Raw genomic sequence first — 13,836 nt, 5'->3', positions numbered from 1 at the left:
AGAGCAGGAGTAGGAGAGATCCCAAGGCAGGACCCAGGGCCGTTCTGCTTCCACACTAGTGGATAGCATCAGAAGGGAGGGGGGAAGGAGGGAAGGATAGAGAGATGGAGGGGGGAGAGAGGGAGAGAGAGAGAGAGAGAGACTGTGGATGAGAATTCTGGAGATGCTGGGGCCCAGAGATGCTTCCTGCTGCTCTCGGTGAGACTTAATTACTCTCTCACATGTCAAGCTAGTCTCACTTACCAAATTAGAGGTGAATTTAATTACAACTCCTGGGGTAAGCACACGGAGCTCCTCAGAAGCAGAGCGGACTGGCCGCCTTTCTCGGCTTCAGCTACAGGCATCACTTAAGAGGTGGTTGGCCTCTCTTCTCCTCAGTTATGCTCTGAAGGAAAGTTTTGTCTCAGAATGTCTGGCCAAAGTTGTGCCAGAGGGGTGCGGGACCCACCATAAGAAAAAGAGACGACCTTGCCTGATCTCAGAAGCTAAGCAGAGTTGGACCTTGTTAGTGTGTAGGGAGGTGGGGGGAGGATAACGAAGATGGAAGCCAGGCTCTGTGCTGCACATCTGCATTCATACAGGAAGGTGCCAGGAGTTCAAAGCCAGCCTCGGATACAAAACAAGACCCCAAGGGGCAAAAAAGAGCAAGCATGACTCTAAATGAGAAAACTGGAGAGCTGTGGGGATGCAAGGGCATCTTCAAGGAGAGAGAGTAAAGAACAAGGCCTGCTCTGCCTCTTCTTCAACACTCAGGGTGAGGAGGGTCCAACTGAGAGCTATCTGTCTTCAGACTACAGAAGATTCTGGGTGAGATTTTGTTCTCAGTCCCAGGAGTCCCTAGCCAGGTGAACAGAGTGGTGGGGGATGGGGTGGAAAGACTACACCACTTTAGGAACTATTTGATTCTTAGGACAGCCCAGTGCTACAATGTAACCAAGTATGCGGAAATACATGGGGAGAAGGCAAATCAGGCTGGGCAGACTGCAGGTGCTCTCTAGGGAGTCTGGGTTTCCAGAGGCCCCAACCTGATGGGTCAAGAGCTGGAACTTGAAGAGAGGCCATCTTTAAAAGTACAGGGGTTGGGGGAGTCTTGAATTGTAACACCAGGAATAGGTAAGGCTGGGTGGCACTTCCGAGGGCTGTTTGGTTTATGTAGGATCTCAAAAGCCATGAAGGCTAGCGACAGAAATAAATAAGCACCTAGAGCCAGAAGGCAGAGCGGGCCCGGGACATTAATTCTTCAAAGTTATATCAAAGCACAGCTAGAAACCAAAAGGCTGGAGAAGCAAGAGGTCTCTGTGATATGTCACTACAGATCCAAGCAGCATTTGGGTGGGATGGGGGTGACATTCAAACCCAACCCTTGCTCTGCCACCCCACCCCCCAGATCGCTAGAACAGCCATGAAACTCTCAGTGCCTATACTAAGGAACATTCTGAGACTCCAGAGTCCCTGGGGTTTGACAATCGTAGGGACAGAATGTGACCTCTTGTCTCTGTTACTCTTCTGTTGCTGAGAAGAGATACCATGACCAAGGCTACACTTATAAAAGAAAGCATTTAAGTGCTTTCTTGAAGTTTTAGAGGGTTTCTTCATGGCTGCCTTCAGCCGACAGGCATGGCTCTAGACTTAGCAGCTGGGAGCATGGCGTCCTGATTTGTAGGCAGAGAGGAAGACAACAGGTCTGGTGTGGGCTCTTGAAATGTCAGAGCTCACACCTGCTGACACTCTTTTCTCCAGCAAGGCCACACCTTCTAAGCCTTCCCAAACAGTTCCAGCAACCAGGGACCAAGCATTCAAATACATCAACCGGCGGGAACAGTTTCCATCCAAACCTCCACGTCTCTGAACAGAAAGACTGTGGTATCCTGCCACCTGCCACCTGGGTTTGAAGTTAAGGCCTCTATGAAGCTCTACTCTAAGAAGCTCTTGGCAAGATTTGTAAACCATAACTGAGCTTCCCACCATCCTGTATGTTTTTTTTTTTACGTGAATAAAGTTCCTAGGTGAACGACGACAAACGAACAAGGAGATTGAGGCATAGAGTATTTTGCTCCTTAGGGTCAGATGGTACCTCCTCCAGGCTGGTCTCTGCTCACCCACAGAGCATCTCCCGAGCAGCTGGATCACATGGAGCTAGCTGCGAGCACGAGCCATGGGAGCCCACAGATGTTCACAAAGGCCCGCTCCAAGGAGCTGTTTCTGCTCCTCGATGGCTCCCGACCATTGAGCCTCCCTGCCAACCCTTGATTTTTGAGCCCTACAAACTGGAGGCAAACTTGTCCTCCTAGCCTGGCTGGCACTTGTAAGGTGATGATGTTCTTACAGTTTCTATTGTTGCAATGGAGCACCGTGACCAAAAGCAAATTGGGGAGCAGGAGAGGGTTTATTTAGCTCGTACCTTGTAGTGATTTGAATCAGTATGGCTTTCATAAACTTAAGAGTTTGAACACATGGCCAATTGGGAGTGGCACCATTAGGAGGTGTGGCCTTGTCGGAGGAAGTGTGTCACTGTGGGGGAGGGCAGGTTTTGAGATCTTTTATACGTTCAGGCTATGCCCAGCATGAAACACATAGTCCCACTTCTGCTGCCTGCAGATCAAGATGTAGAACTCTCCACTCTCCAGCACCCTGTCTGCCTGCATGCTGCCATGCTTCCCGCCATGATGATAATGGACTGAACCTCCGAAACTGTAAGCCAGCCCCAATTAGATGCTATACCTTATAAGAGTTTCCATGGTCATAATGTCTCTTCACTGCAGTAAAACCCTGCCTAAAACACCCTTCCACATCATAATCCGTCACTGAAGGAAGTCAGGACAGGAACTCACACAGGGCAGGAACTGGAGGCAGGAGCTGAGGCAGAGGCCATGAGGGCTGCTGCTTACTGGCTTGTTCCTCGTGGCTTTGTTATAGAACTCAGGATAACCAGCCCAGGAATGACACCACCCTCAATGGGCTGGGTCCTCTTCTATCAATTACTGACTAAGAATATGCCCTATAGGTTTGCCTACAGCCTGACCCTACGGAAGCGTTTTCTTTTTTTTTCTTTTTTTGGGGGGGGGGGTTCTTTTTTTTTCGGAGCTGGGGACCGAACCCAGGGCCTTGCATTTCCTAGGCAAGCGCTCTACCACTGAACTAAATCCCCAAACCCCGGAAGCGTTTTCTTAACCGAGGTCCCCCCCTCTCGGATGACTTTATGTCAACTTTAACTTATATCAAGATAAAGCCCGGTGCCCTTGGCTCTTTTTCTCTTGTGTATACTGTAGTGCATTCAGACGCCTGGTAGAACCCCCAAATGTCTCTTTCTGGCTTGGGGCTCACACAAGCACCTGTGCCCATGGTTGGGAACTGAGAGGACTGGCAGTCTCTGGCAGCCAGTGGTCTGAGGAGCCCTGGAGGAAGCCTGGGGCCTACACTGACAGGAGGAACCACCAGGGATTTGGTTTCACCCGCCTTGTTTCTCAGGTAGCATTTCCATGTCTGGAAAACACCCCGTCATTTCCTATTTACCTCTCATTTCCAATGAAACCTCTTGAGACTCAACAGTGTCATAAACTGTTCCCCTTTCCTGCCCTGTACCCCCCAGGGGAGAGCCTGTCCCCAGGGTGTGTAAATGATCCCTCAGTGAAGCAACCTCCCCCTGGTCTCTGAGGTGGTATTCTGTGCTCCCTGCTTTGAAGTGTGCTTTCTCCTTTGTCTTAACCACTGATTGTCCTGTGACTTTGGTCATACTTCATTCGCCCCCTGTTTGACCTTTATTTGCCTCTGCATACAACGGGTCAGTGGCTCTTCTGTGATTGCTCAGAAGCATTCATCTATGTTGAAGAAAGAGCCACACTTTTTTTTTTTTTTTTTTGGTTCTTTTTTTCCGGAGCTGGGGACCGAACCCAGGGCCTTGCGCTTCCTAGGTAAGCGCTCTACCACTGAGCTAAATCCCCAACCCCCAAGAGCCACACTTTAAAAGGGAGAAGGGGAAGAAGGAAAGGAGGAAGAGGAAGAGGAGGAGGGGAGGAGGAGGAAGAGGAAGAGGAGAGGAGGAAGAGAAAGAAGAAGAAGAGAGGAGGAGGAGGGAAAGGAGGAAGAAGAGAAGGAGGAGGAAGAGGAGGGGAAGAGGAGGAGGAGCTGTTTAAAAATCATTGGCCTGGATGATTTCACCACTGTGTCAGAATTCTTATGAGTTTCCTACTAAAAGTTCATCTTTAGTTTTAACCACGCAATGCTCTGAGTCTGATGCATCCTCCCTCCCCAGTCTGAACCTGAGGGAATTCTTGTACGCACCAGCTAGGGATTACCTCATTCCTCGGAGCTCTCCCTCCTCCTGGAGTTGGGAGCCATTTCTTCGAAGCCCTCTCATGCCATGTCCTGACATCCACAAGAAATTGTTAAGAAGCTTGGGTGAGTAACAAGCCTCACCGCCATCTCCTGCCCCTGCCCATTCAGCATGGCTAACCCACCCTGGAGGAAGAGGTGGGAGTTATTCTCCCCACTTTACAGAGGAGGGAAGAGGCTCGAAGAGGTGAAGAGGCTTAGGTCAGGTGCTAGCGCTTGTTTTTGTCCGAATGACGCAAGCGCCCCTGCCTTCCCACACTGGGCCAAAGCCACAGCAGTTTCAGTAGCCAAGGCTACTTTGGTTTTAGGTAATCTCCACGCCATGAAGGCATCCAGGACTGGCTCTATCTGTCTTCCAAACCTGGGTCTCTAATCATTAGTCCTAAGGCTACCCAATTTTCTCTAATAAATGACTTCCTTCTCTGCTTAAGTCAGCCGGAATTGGTTTCTGCTGTTTATAGCCAAGGACTGTTTTAATCTGGGAGCCAGCAGACTCCACATGACCCAGGCGGTGAGCATCGAGCACGCAGGTACCAGGCACAGAGGTGCCAAGCAAGCAGATACCCACTAGTGGACGAGACCACTCATAAATCACGGAAGCGAAGGTCTCCACGGAAATGGGAAGGGGAAGATGTCTGTTTTGGAGTCGGAGTTTGCGAATACGTGTGGGTAGCCAGTGGTTGCCCCACTAGACAAACCGCCTTTTTGAGGGGATCTGTCATGGAATCATAGGTCACCAAATCCATCCCAGCTGAGGGAAATAGCCGTCACATGGACGCCCGAGAAGCCATGTCGGTTCATGACCTTGTCTCCTGGTACTTGTTGTGCTTTTCCTAAAGTGTTTGCACACTGGTGATCTGTTTGAGAGCATTCCGCTGGGAGGAACGTACGCTAAGGCATAAAGCACGAGAGGAAATCATGGAGTCAGAGTGCGTCCGTCACGCTTCCTGATGCCTCACAGAGGATGTCAGAGCAGGAAGGACACTGAGGCCATCTTGTCTCCTGCCTTGTGGTCTCAGACATCAGTGGGCCACAGGGAAAAACGTAACAGCGTGGTTCCCACGGTTTCTCAACCCCCGGCCCTCCCAGCACTGATCCCTGAGCCCGTGTGAATCCCCAGGATCTGGGTTTGTGCGTATTCCCTGGTGATCCTAAAATGTGTTGTTTGCGAACAGTGGCTGTGCGTCCTTCCTCACGGAAGAGGAAACTGAGATTCCAAAAGAAATATTCTCCTGACCAAAGAGTCCTCTGCCCTGCTCCACCCTCAGCAGAGAAGCAGTGGCCTGGCCAGGCGCTAATTCTGGCTTCTTAGACTCCTGCTTCTCTTCAGAGCCTGGAGTACTGGGGGTGGGGCACAGGGAGTATTTCCTTCCCAAGCGATAGTGTGATACTGTGACATTTTGTATCTGTGCCTGTTGATTTGTTATTGTTGTTGCTTGACACAAACTAGAGGGACCTTGAAGGAGGGACCCTCAATTGAGAAAACGCCTCAGTCAGATTGGCCTGTGAGCTCATGTCTGTGGTGCAGTTGTTGCTGTTTTGTTTTAATGATTGAAATGAGGGGGCCCTGCCCACTATGGACAGTGCCATCCCTTTGCAGTTTGTCCTAGGTGCTATAAATCACGTGAGTCAGGGCCTGGCGTTCCCTCTGATTTGACACTCTCTTTCTCTGCTCCTTATGTATACCCAGTTCCTGTCCCTCAGTTATTCTCAGGACACTGCTCCCATTCCTAGGCCGTGCTCGAGTTCATGGCCTCCGAGATAGGTCAGGCATTTGGCATTTGGCTAGAGGCTGTTCGGGAGTGGGTAGGCATAGAATTCTATAAGGCTAGCTTGGCCAGTCAGGCCCTTGTTCATTGACACACTTAGAGAATGCACTTTCCTTCCCTTTGAGTTGGCCTAGTTTTGGTTTGTTAGAAAAAGGCAGGAGGATGAGGTAGGGACTGTAGGGTGTAGTACCTTGCATGAAAAAGGCCCCCATCAGCTCACTATAAGCTCATTCAGATGTTCATCTCTAGTTGGTAGAACTGTTTGGGAAGGATTAGGAAGTGTGGCCTCATTAGGGAGTGTGTCACTGGGGGTGAGCATTGAGATTTCAAAATCCCACGTTATCCGGCAGTCTCTGCCTCCTGCTTGTGGATCAAGAGGTGAGCGCTCAGAGTGCCCCGTGCCTTTGCTCTGCCATCATGGACTCTGATGCTCTAGAAACATAAACCCAGTTAAGTCTTTTCTTCTATAAGTTGCTTTGGTTACGGTGTTTTACCACAGCAAAAGAAAAGTAACAGATCCATGGGGCTCTAAACCCCACTCTACCTTGTACACATATTTAACGGATTAGAGTGCTTCACTTCAGTGTTTAAAATACCTATTTCACTGTGCTAGCAATCTCATCTCAAACATATGATGTTCCTTAGTTGCTATTCCAGCCTATAGAGTTCTGAGGAAGAAAGGTTCCAGAACAATCATTCAGTACACTTCCTACAAGCTGAGGACGTCTCTGAGTATTAAGCCTCATTATGACAGTCTCACACTCTTAGGGGGTGATACAGTGATCTCCACAGCAGAGATCAGAATAGCAACAAATCGGTAGTTATTATAATCAAACTTCTGCCTACCAGCCAGGCTCTGTGTGAGACTTAGAATTAAAAGACACGGTCCCCTGCATGCAAAGGATCTTGAGCTGAGACACATTGTATCAAAAACCTGCATTGAAATCACTGTGTGTGTGTGTGTGTGTGTGTGTGTGTCTAAGAGAGTGTGTGTTTGTGTGAGAGTGTGTGTATCTCTGTGTGTCAGAGTATGTCTATGTGTGGTTTTGTGAGTCTAAGTGTGTGTATGTGTGTGTGTATGTTTGTCTGTGTGTGTCTGAGAGTGTGCTGTGGTTTTGTGAATCTGTGTGTGTGTGTGAGAGAGAGTATGTGTGTCTGTGCGTGAGTGTGTTTGTGTGTCTGTGTGTGTATTTGAGAGTGTGTGTGAGAGAGTGTGTCTGAGAGTGTGCTGTGGTTTTGTGAGTCTAAGTGTGTCTGTCTGTGTGAGAGTGTGTTTGTGTCTGTATTTGAGAGTGTGTCTGAGAGTGTGTATATGTGTGTGTGAGAGTGTGTGTTTGTATGAGTCTGAGAGAGTATGTGTGTCTGTGTGAGAGTGTGTGTGTATCTGAGTTTGTATGAGAGTGTGTTAAGTGTGTGTGTGTGTGTGTGTGTGTGTGTGTGTCTGAGAATGATGTGTGACTGTGTATACATGAGAGTGTTTCTGTGTCTGAGTGTCTGTGTGTACATGCCAGAGGTCAACCTCAGATCATTCCTCAGGAGTCTGCCACATTGCTTTTGACACAAGGCCTCTCAGTTGGCCTGAGAGTCATCCATTGCATTGGTAGGCTGCTGGTTAGTAAGTCCCGGGAAGCTCTTTTCTGCCTCCTCTGTGCTGGGATTTAAATGTGTGTCATTACACTTTGCTTTTTATGTGGGTGCTGGGGGCTGAACTTGGGTTCTTATGCTTAGCCAGCAAGCACTTACTGACTGAGCCATTTCTCTCTGGCCCCGGAAATCACTCTTCCCATCAGACTGGCCCCCAGGCACCGGGCATCAGCACCATAAACACACCCGGGAGTGAGTACCCTCCCCTTTCATTACTTCCTGATGCTATGGCCACACTTCACATGCACGATGTGTATCTGCACAACCCTTCATACTTCACCTGCAGGAGTCCTGGGATTTGCTACTCAACTGACTTCCCAAGATGAAGGGGAAATGTGTTTGCCCACTTGAATTGCTTCATGTAAGGATCCGCTCAGCTGAACACCTGGATTGTATTTTGATAATGATGATGTTGATGTTGAGAAAGCTTGATAATTCAATAACGGTGTAATGCATCCTATTTTTAAAAGGAAACTTGGCTGGATCTCAGCTAAGTAAACAGGAGAGGTTTCTTTTAAGAAAACGGTAAAGGGAACAGATTTGCAAACCCACCAGGTGAGAGAACAGCATTCCTCCTGGCAGTTTTCTGGGTTTGGCTCTTTCCAGGTCACCTCCAGGATGACACAATGTCTCTGTGGACCTCATGCCATCTGCTGTCTGTCATGGCCCAGGGCCAATCACTCCTAAATCTTCCCTCCTGCCTCCCTGGCTGGCCTGGGCTTTCTGTGTGAGCAGCCCAGGAACAGCCATGCTCATTGCAGTGTTTTTGTGTCTTGGGATAACACATCGCCCTGACCCTTAGTGTCTGTCCAGCGGCTATAGCAGGAAAACAGGCTGATGTGGTTCTGAGCTTGAGTCAAAGTTGCCCCGAGAAACAGCAGTGTTTGAGTTGCTTGGGGTGAGAACTGCTTCTGAAGCTGAAGGCTACCAGACAAATAGCCTGAAATCTGTTGTTCATCCTGGCATCAGCCTATCTAAGACAGCCCTGTAGCCTTCTGTGGTGGCTGGGCTGAAGATATTTAGCCAATTGGCATGGTGAAGACAATTCCATCCCGCCTGTTTCCACAGGCCATCCCCTCCCCAGAGCTCCCCGGAGGAGGCCAGCAGGCTCTGGGAAGCAGTGACGTTTAGCGAAGGAGCCTGCAGATCTGGTTTTCATCAGAGGACTCCAGGGGCTCCCTATCCTTCCCTGGGGTTTGCTGGTCACGGTCCTGCCTCTCTGGCTTTTGATGCTCCAGCTGAACAATTCTGTGAGTATTCTGGAAGTCTCTACCCCTGGAAAGTGCTGTCGTTGGCCAGGGAACTAGAAATACTAGCTCGTGGGAGCTTGGACTGGTCAAGACCATCTGCCGATTTTGCACTTGTAAGGCAGGGACCCTGAAAGTCAAATTTTTAAGGAAAGCATAAAGTGATGGTAGAGGAAAGAGCCAAATATTGAAACAATAACCTTTTTAAAGCAGAGAAAAAAAATGAGCAAGACAGACGCATTACAACGTAGCCAAGAGGATTGCCACGCTTCCGAGAAGGTACTGAAAGCAGCTGGTTCTTGCTCAGCTCTTTACTGCATTATGAAGAATCTTGGCTGTGCCCTACAGAGTGAGGTATCTTCTTTGTCCTTCACTGGGTTTCAACCAGATTAACAGGAGTGATTGGGGCAAGGGATGTGTGAGCAGAAGAAAGAAATGTCAGAACGAAAGCAAAATCTCAAGTCTGCAACTCATTATTGTTTAAACATGAGATGGGGTGTAGATCAGTGGTAGAGCCCTTGCCTAACATACTGGAGGCCCTGGATCCCATCCTCTGCAACAAAGAAGGAAGAGGAGAGAGGGAGGGAGGGGGAGGGAGGGGAGGGAGAGAGTAGGGGTGGGAGTAGATTCTTAGCTAATGTGTGAGATTTGTCACTAGGCACTGTGAGAGTCTCCTAATACAAGGTCCTTAGAAGAGCACAGAACAGCCTGGCAGCTGTGTTCGCATAGTCATGCCTTCCATAGTCCAGTAAAGCAAGACACTAGGTGGACCTGCAGACAGCCTGGACCAACAATCGGAGGAGCTTGAGCCTCATGCCAGCTCAGCACAGCTGAGAGAGCATAATCTTTCGTCCGACCCTCTTGGACATTCTGGAAACAGCAAACTGACAAGTCCGGGGTGGTTGGTGGCCTCGGTGGCTGAAGGAATGGAAGTTTGGAACAGGGGGATTGAGTCATAGCAGCCACAGTGCATGCTCCCTCAGTGCAGTTCCAGTCATCATTTATTACCAGCTCTGTCCTGCCAGCCACCTGCTGACTGTGGTCTGTCATAATGCCAAACCAGGGGGAACAGATGGCCTAAGATGTGGGGTTGATCACGGAGCAGCATTTGAGCCTAGGCAGCCACAGTGTCGCGTCTAGGACACTTGTTTTGCGGATAAGGAAGCTGAAGCCAGGTAGGAAAGTATCATAGTTGTGGTTCACACTCTGCGTCCCCGTTAGACGTCCATGGGCAAAGGACTGGCTTCCCCTCCTCCATTTTCATGTGCATGTTTATGTATACATGTTGGCATGTGTGGGCACATGTTTATGCGTGTAACCTGGAGGGCCAAGGCTGACGCTGGGAATCGTCTCTTCTGTCTAATTCATGAAGACAAGGTCTCTCCATGAAGCCAGAGCTGGCCCACGTGGCTTGCCCTGTTGATCCCCTGTCTCCACCTTCTAAGGCTGGAGTTCCATACCTGTGAGCTGCTGTGGTTACCTGGCATTTACATGGACCCAAACTCAGGGTCTTGTACTTGCAGGGCAAGTGTTTTAATCACTAAACAATCTCTGAGCCCAGTGATTATTTTTCAACACAAAGACTTAGCAAAGGACATGGCCCAAGGAGGCTGCTCAATAGATGCTTGAAGATGGAGAGGAGAGAGGTACAGAGGGATAGGGAGCCTGCTAAGACTGTCTAGACCACACCCCCTCGGCCTTTCCAGGAGAGCTGGCCACTGTCCCTCTCAGTGTTTCTGTCTCTCATCAGTGCGCTCAAGGGGGCAGGCTTACTGTCTCTACTGTCCAGAAGACATCACTAAAACCATCAGACCCCAAAGCATCCTCTATTTTGGGGCAGCATTTGGGTGGCTGCCTGGTTCTTATGAGCAGCATCAGAGGAGTCAAGAGACTCAGGAATAAGACATCACCTCCACCCCTAGAGAGTAGAGCCAAGGAGAGTTAAGTGTAGAGCTCCATAGGACCCAAGCAGGATGAAACAGACCACCCAGCAAGGCATGCATGCAAAATGGTAGGGGGGGGGAGAACAAACATCCAGGCAGGAGTCAGCCCTTTTGTCCCAGGGTGGCTGCTGTTGGATGCACTGCTCGCCCACAGCCCCAGAGCACTATGATCGTGTTGAGGAGTTAGACGTATTTGAGAAGCATGGTATGGGGCACGAGAGGCAACCAAGGTTTCCCACCCGAGCACAGAGCCTTGGTGTCCCACAGAAGATGCTGAACAGATGTTTTCCAAAGGAGTTAAGAGAGGGATGGAGAGGTCCAAGTTATAATAGTGTAGAATCACACCTTGCTCCACAGCCTCCGTACGCATGCTCACGTAGCTTCATGCACACTAGCTGGCCTCTTAGAGACACATTCAGACCTGAGCATTCCATATTGGGATGAGGGTTTGAAGTGAAGTCACCATGGCAAGGTCACAAAGGGACAAGTGAGAGCAGCACTGTTGGGGGAGTCTCAGATACACGGGTTAAAGTCAGTAATGATCCAGGTTTGCTTTGTAACCAGAAGAAAGCATCACCAGAAGAGACCATGTGAGAAGACACGGACCTCCCATGTCCTTGGTTGCTTTGCTCTCTAATGTTGTGATAAACACCATGAGGAAAAGCATCTCATTGAAGAAGGGAAAGGCTTATGTGTCTATGTCGTAGTCCCTCACTGAGTGAAGTCAGAGCAGACACTCAGACAGGAACCTGGAGGCAGGAACTGAAGCAGAGGCCATGGAGGAATGCTGCCTACTGCCTTGCTCCTCATGGCTTGCTCTGTTTCCCAATACAGCCCAGGACTACCTGCCCAGGGACGGCACTGTTCATGTCGAGTTGAGCTCTCCTGCCTCAATGCTTAATTAAGAAAATGCCCCACAGACTTGCCCAGGGGCCAGTATGACGGCGATGGCTTCTCAGCAGAGGGTCCTTCTTCCTGGGTGATTTTAGTTTGTGTCAAGTTGACAAAAACTAACTAGCACATTCCTCTTACCAATGCATTATTCCCACCCCAACCTCCAAAATGACCGGAGCAGTGGAGCAATACTAATTTGTTTCCCTTAATAGAGTGTCGGGGAACCTGAGGTACAAAGAACTCGAAGGATTATCTCAAGCTCATTCGCTGTTGGGAGCAGACACACAAGAATTAAAAGGTACTTTCTCTCCTGAGCTCACACTAGTTCTTGGAAAATAGAACCAATTTGGAGATTCCCAGAAACTCTGGTGCGTTTGGGTGGAGGCTTCCTTCCTGGTACTCCAGTCTGACACCTCAGCAGAACTATCACCTCTTCATGTTATAATCCCTTCAGCAAGAAGACTAGAAGCCTTGAATCACCAAGATGTTATCTCCAGCAACATAGGACCTAAGAGGCCATGGACTGGACTAAGGAGGTAAAGACTTGGTTAACTCATGGACTCTGAGTGAAGACAATCTCTGCTTCTTGAGTTCTGGTCATTCATTCATTGGTCTAATGGTGTGTGACTTTGGGAACTTGAAGAAACCCAAACTAGAAAAGTCCTGTTCTTAGCTCACAGACAGTTTAGAGACTTGACCAACATTGGAAGCTTGACACGACTTTCTGCCTGTCTTCTTTGAGTTTGTCTTGGTTGGGGCTCTTTCTACCAGGCCTTTGCTGGTTCTCATAACATATTTTACTTTCAATGACTTTGTGGGATATTCAGTTCAGTTTTGGGATGACATGGAACATCTAAGTGAATAGCACATACAGTTGTCTGTCTGTCTGTCTATCTATCATCTGTCATCTATCATCTATCTATCTATCTTCTATCTATCTATCTATCTATCTATCTATCTATCTATCTATCTACTTATTTATTTATAAAAGGTCCCCTATTCAACCAAGGTAAGAAATGCTTCTAAGAGAAAGCCATTTGCTGGTGTCAGAATCAATCCATCCCTCACTATATAATAGTTTCCTTCCAGGTTAAAACCTTCCATCTCGGAAAAAAGCTTCTTCTTTGCTTTTTTTTCTTTTTTCTTTTTTTCGGAGCTGGGGACCGAACCCAGGGCCTTGTGGTTGCTAGGCAAGTGCTCTACCACTGAGCCAAATCCCCAACCCCGGAAAAAAGCTTCTTAACACACAGGATATAAAAGGAAAGTAAAAAGACAGGATGTTTTAGGACAGAATGTTACGAGGAGGTGGAAAAACGGGAGGTGAAACACTCCATCCTTCAGGGAAGCTCCATCAAGATAGGAAGTGAACAACTCAAACTAGCTGAAGGAAATTCCTAAAACTGACAAGATTCATTAGACACCTCACCCCTCCTCCCTCCTCAAAATAAACAATAAAGACTGATTAGAGTTACTCTCAGGGGCTGGAGAGATGGCTCGGCAGTTAAGAGTACTGACTGCTCTTCCAGAGGTCCTAAGTTCAATTCCCAGCAACTCCAGGGTGGCTCACAACCATCTGTAATGGGATCGGATGCCCTCTTCTGGTGTGTCTGAAGACAGCAGCAGTGTACTCTATACATAAAATAAGTAAATCTTAAAAAAAAAAAAATAAGAGTTACTCTCAGACAAGCTAAGCTACAGAGAAGAAGCAGGGACCAACCAAACTGCCCTCAAGAAACTAAGATCAGCAGAGCTGCCTAGAAGAGGTGTAGACTGGCTCAGGCACTTGGAAGGACACACTCCAGCGTGGCGAGCTGCATGCAGGCTGTGCGGTGCACTCCAGACTCCTAGTTTTTGCGTGTTGTCTGTCACCTGTTCTGGGATGGGCTTTGGTGATTCGATGTCTGAGTCATTTCTGCCCCTGTGAGTAACCCCTCACCGAATTCCTATAAATAAACACAGTAAAACTCATTGGTTCACCAAGTTGGATTTGGTGGTATTTGTACTTTG

This window comes from Rattus norvegicus, chromosome 11, assembly GCF_036323735.1.
Source record: "Rattus norvegicus strain BN/NHsdMcwi chromosome 11, GRCr8, whole genome shotgun sequence".
In the NCBI taxonomy this organism is placed as follows: Eukaryota; Metazoa; Chordata; class Mammalia; order Rodentia; family Muridae; genus Rattus; species Rattus norvegicus.
This window is presented reverse-complemented; position numbering follows the sequence as displayed.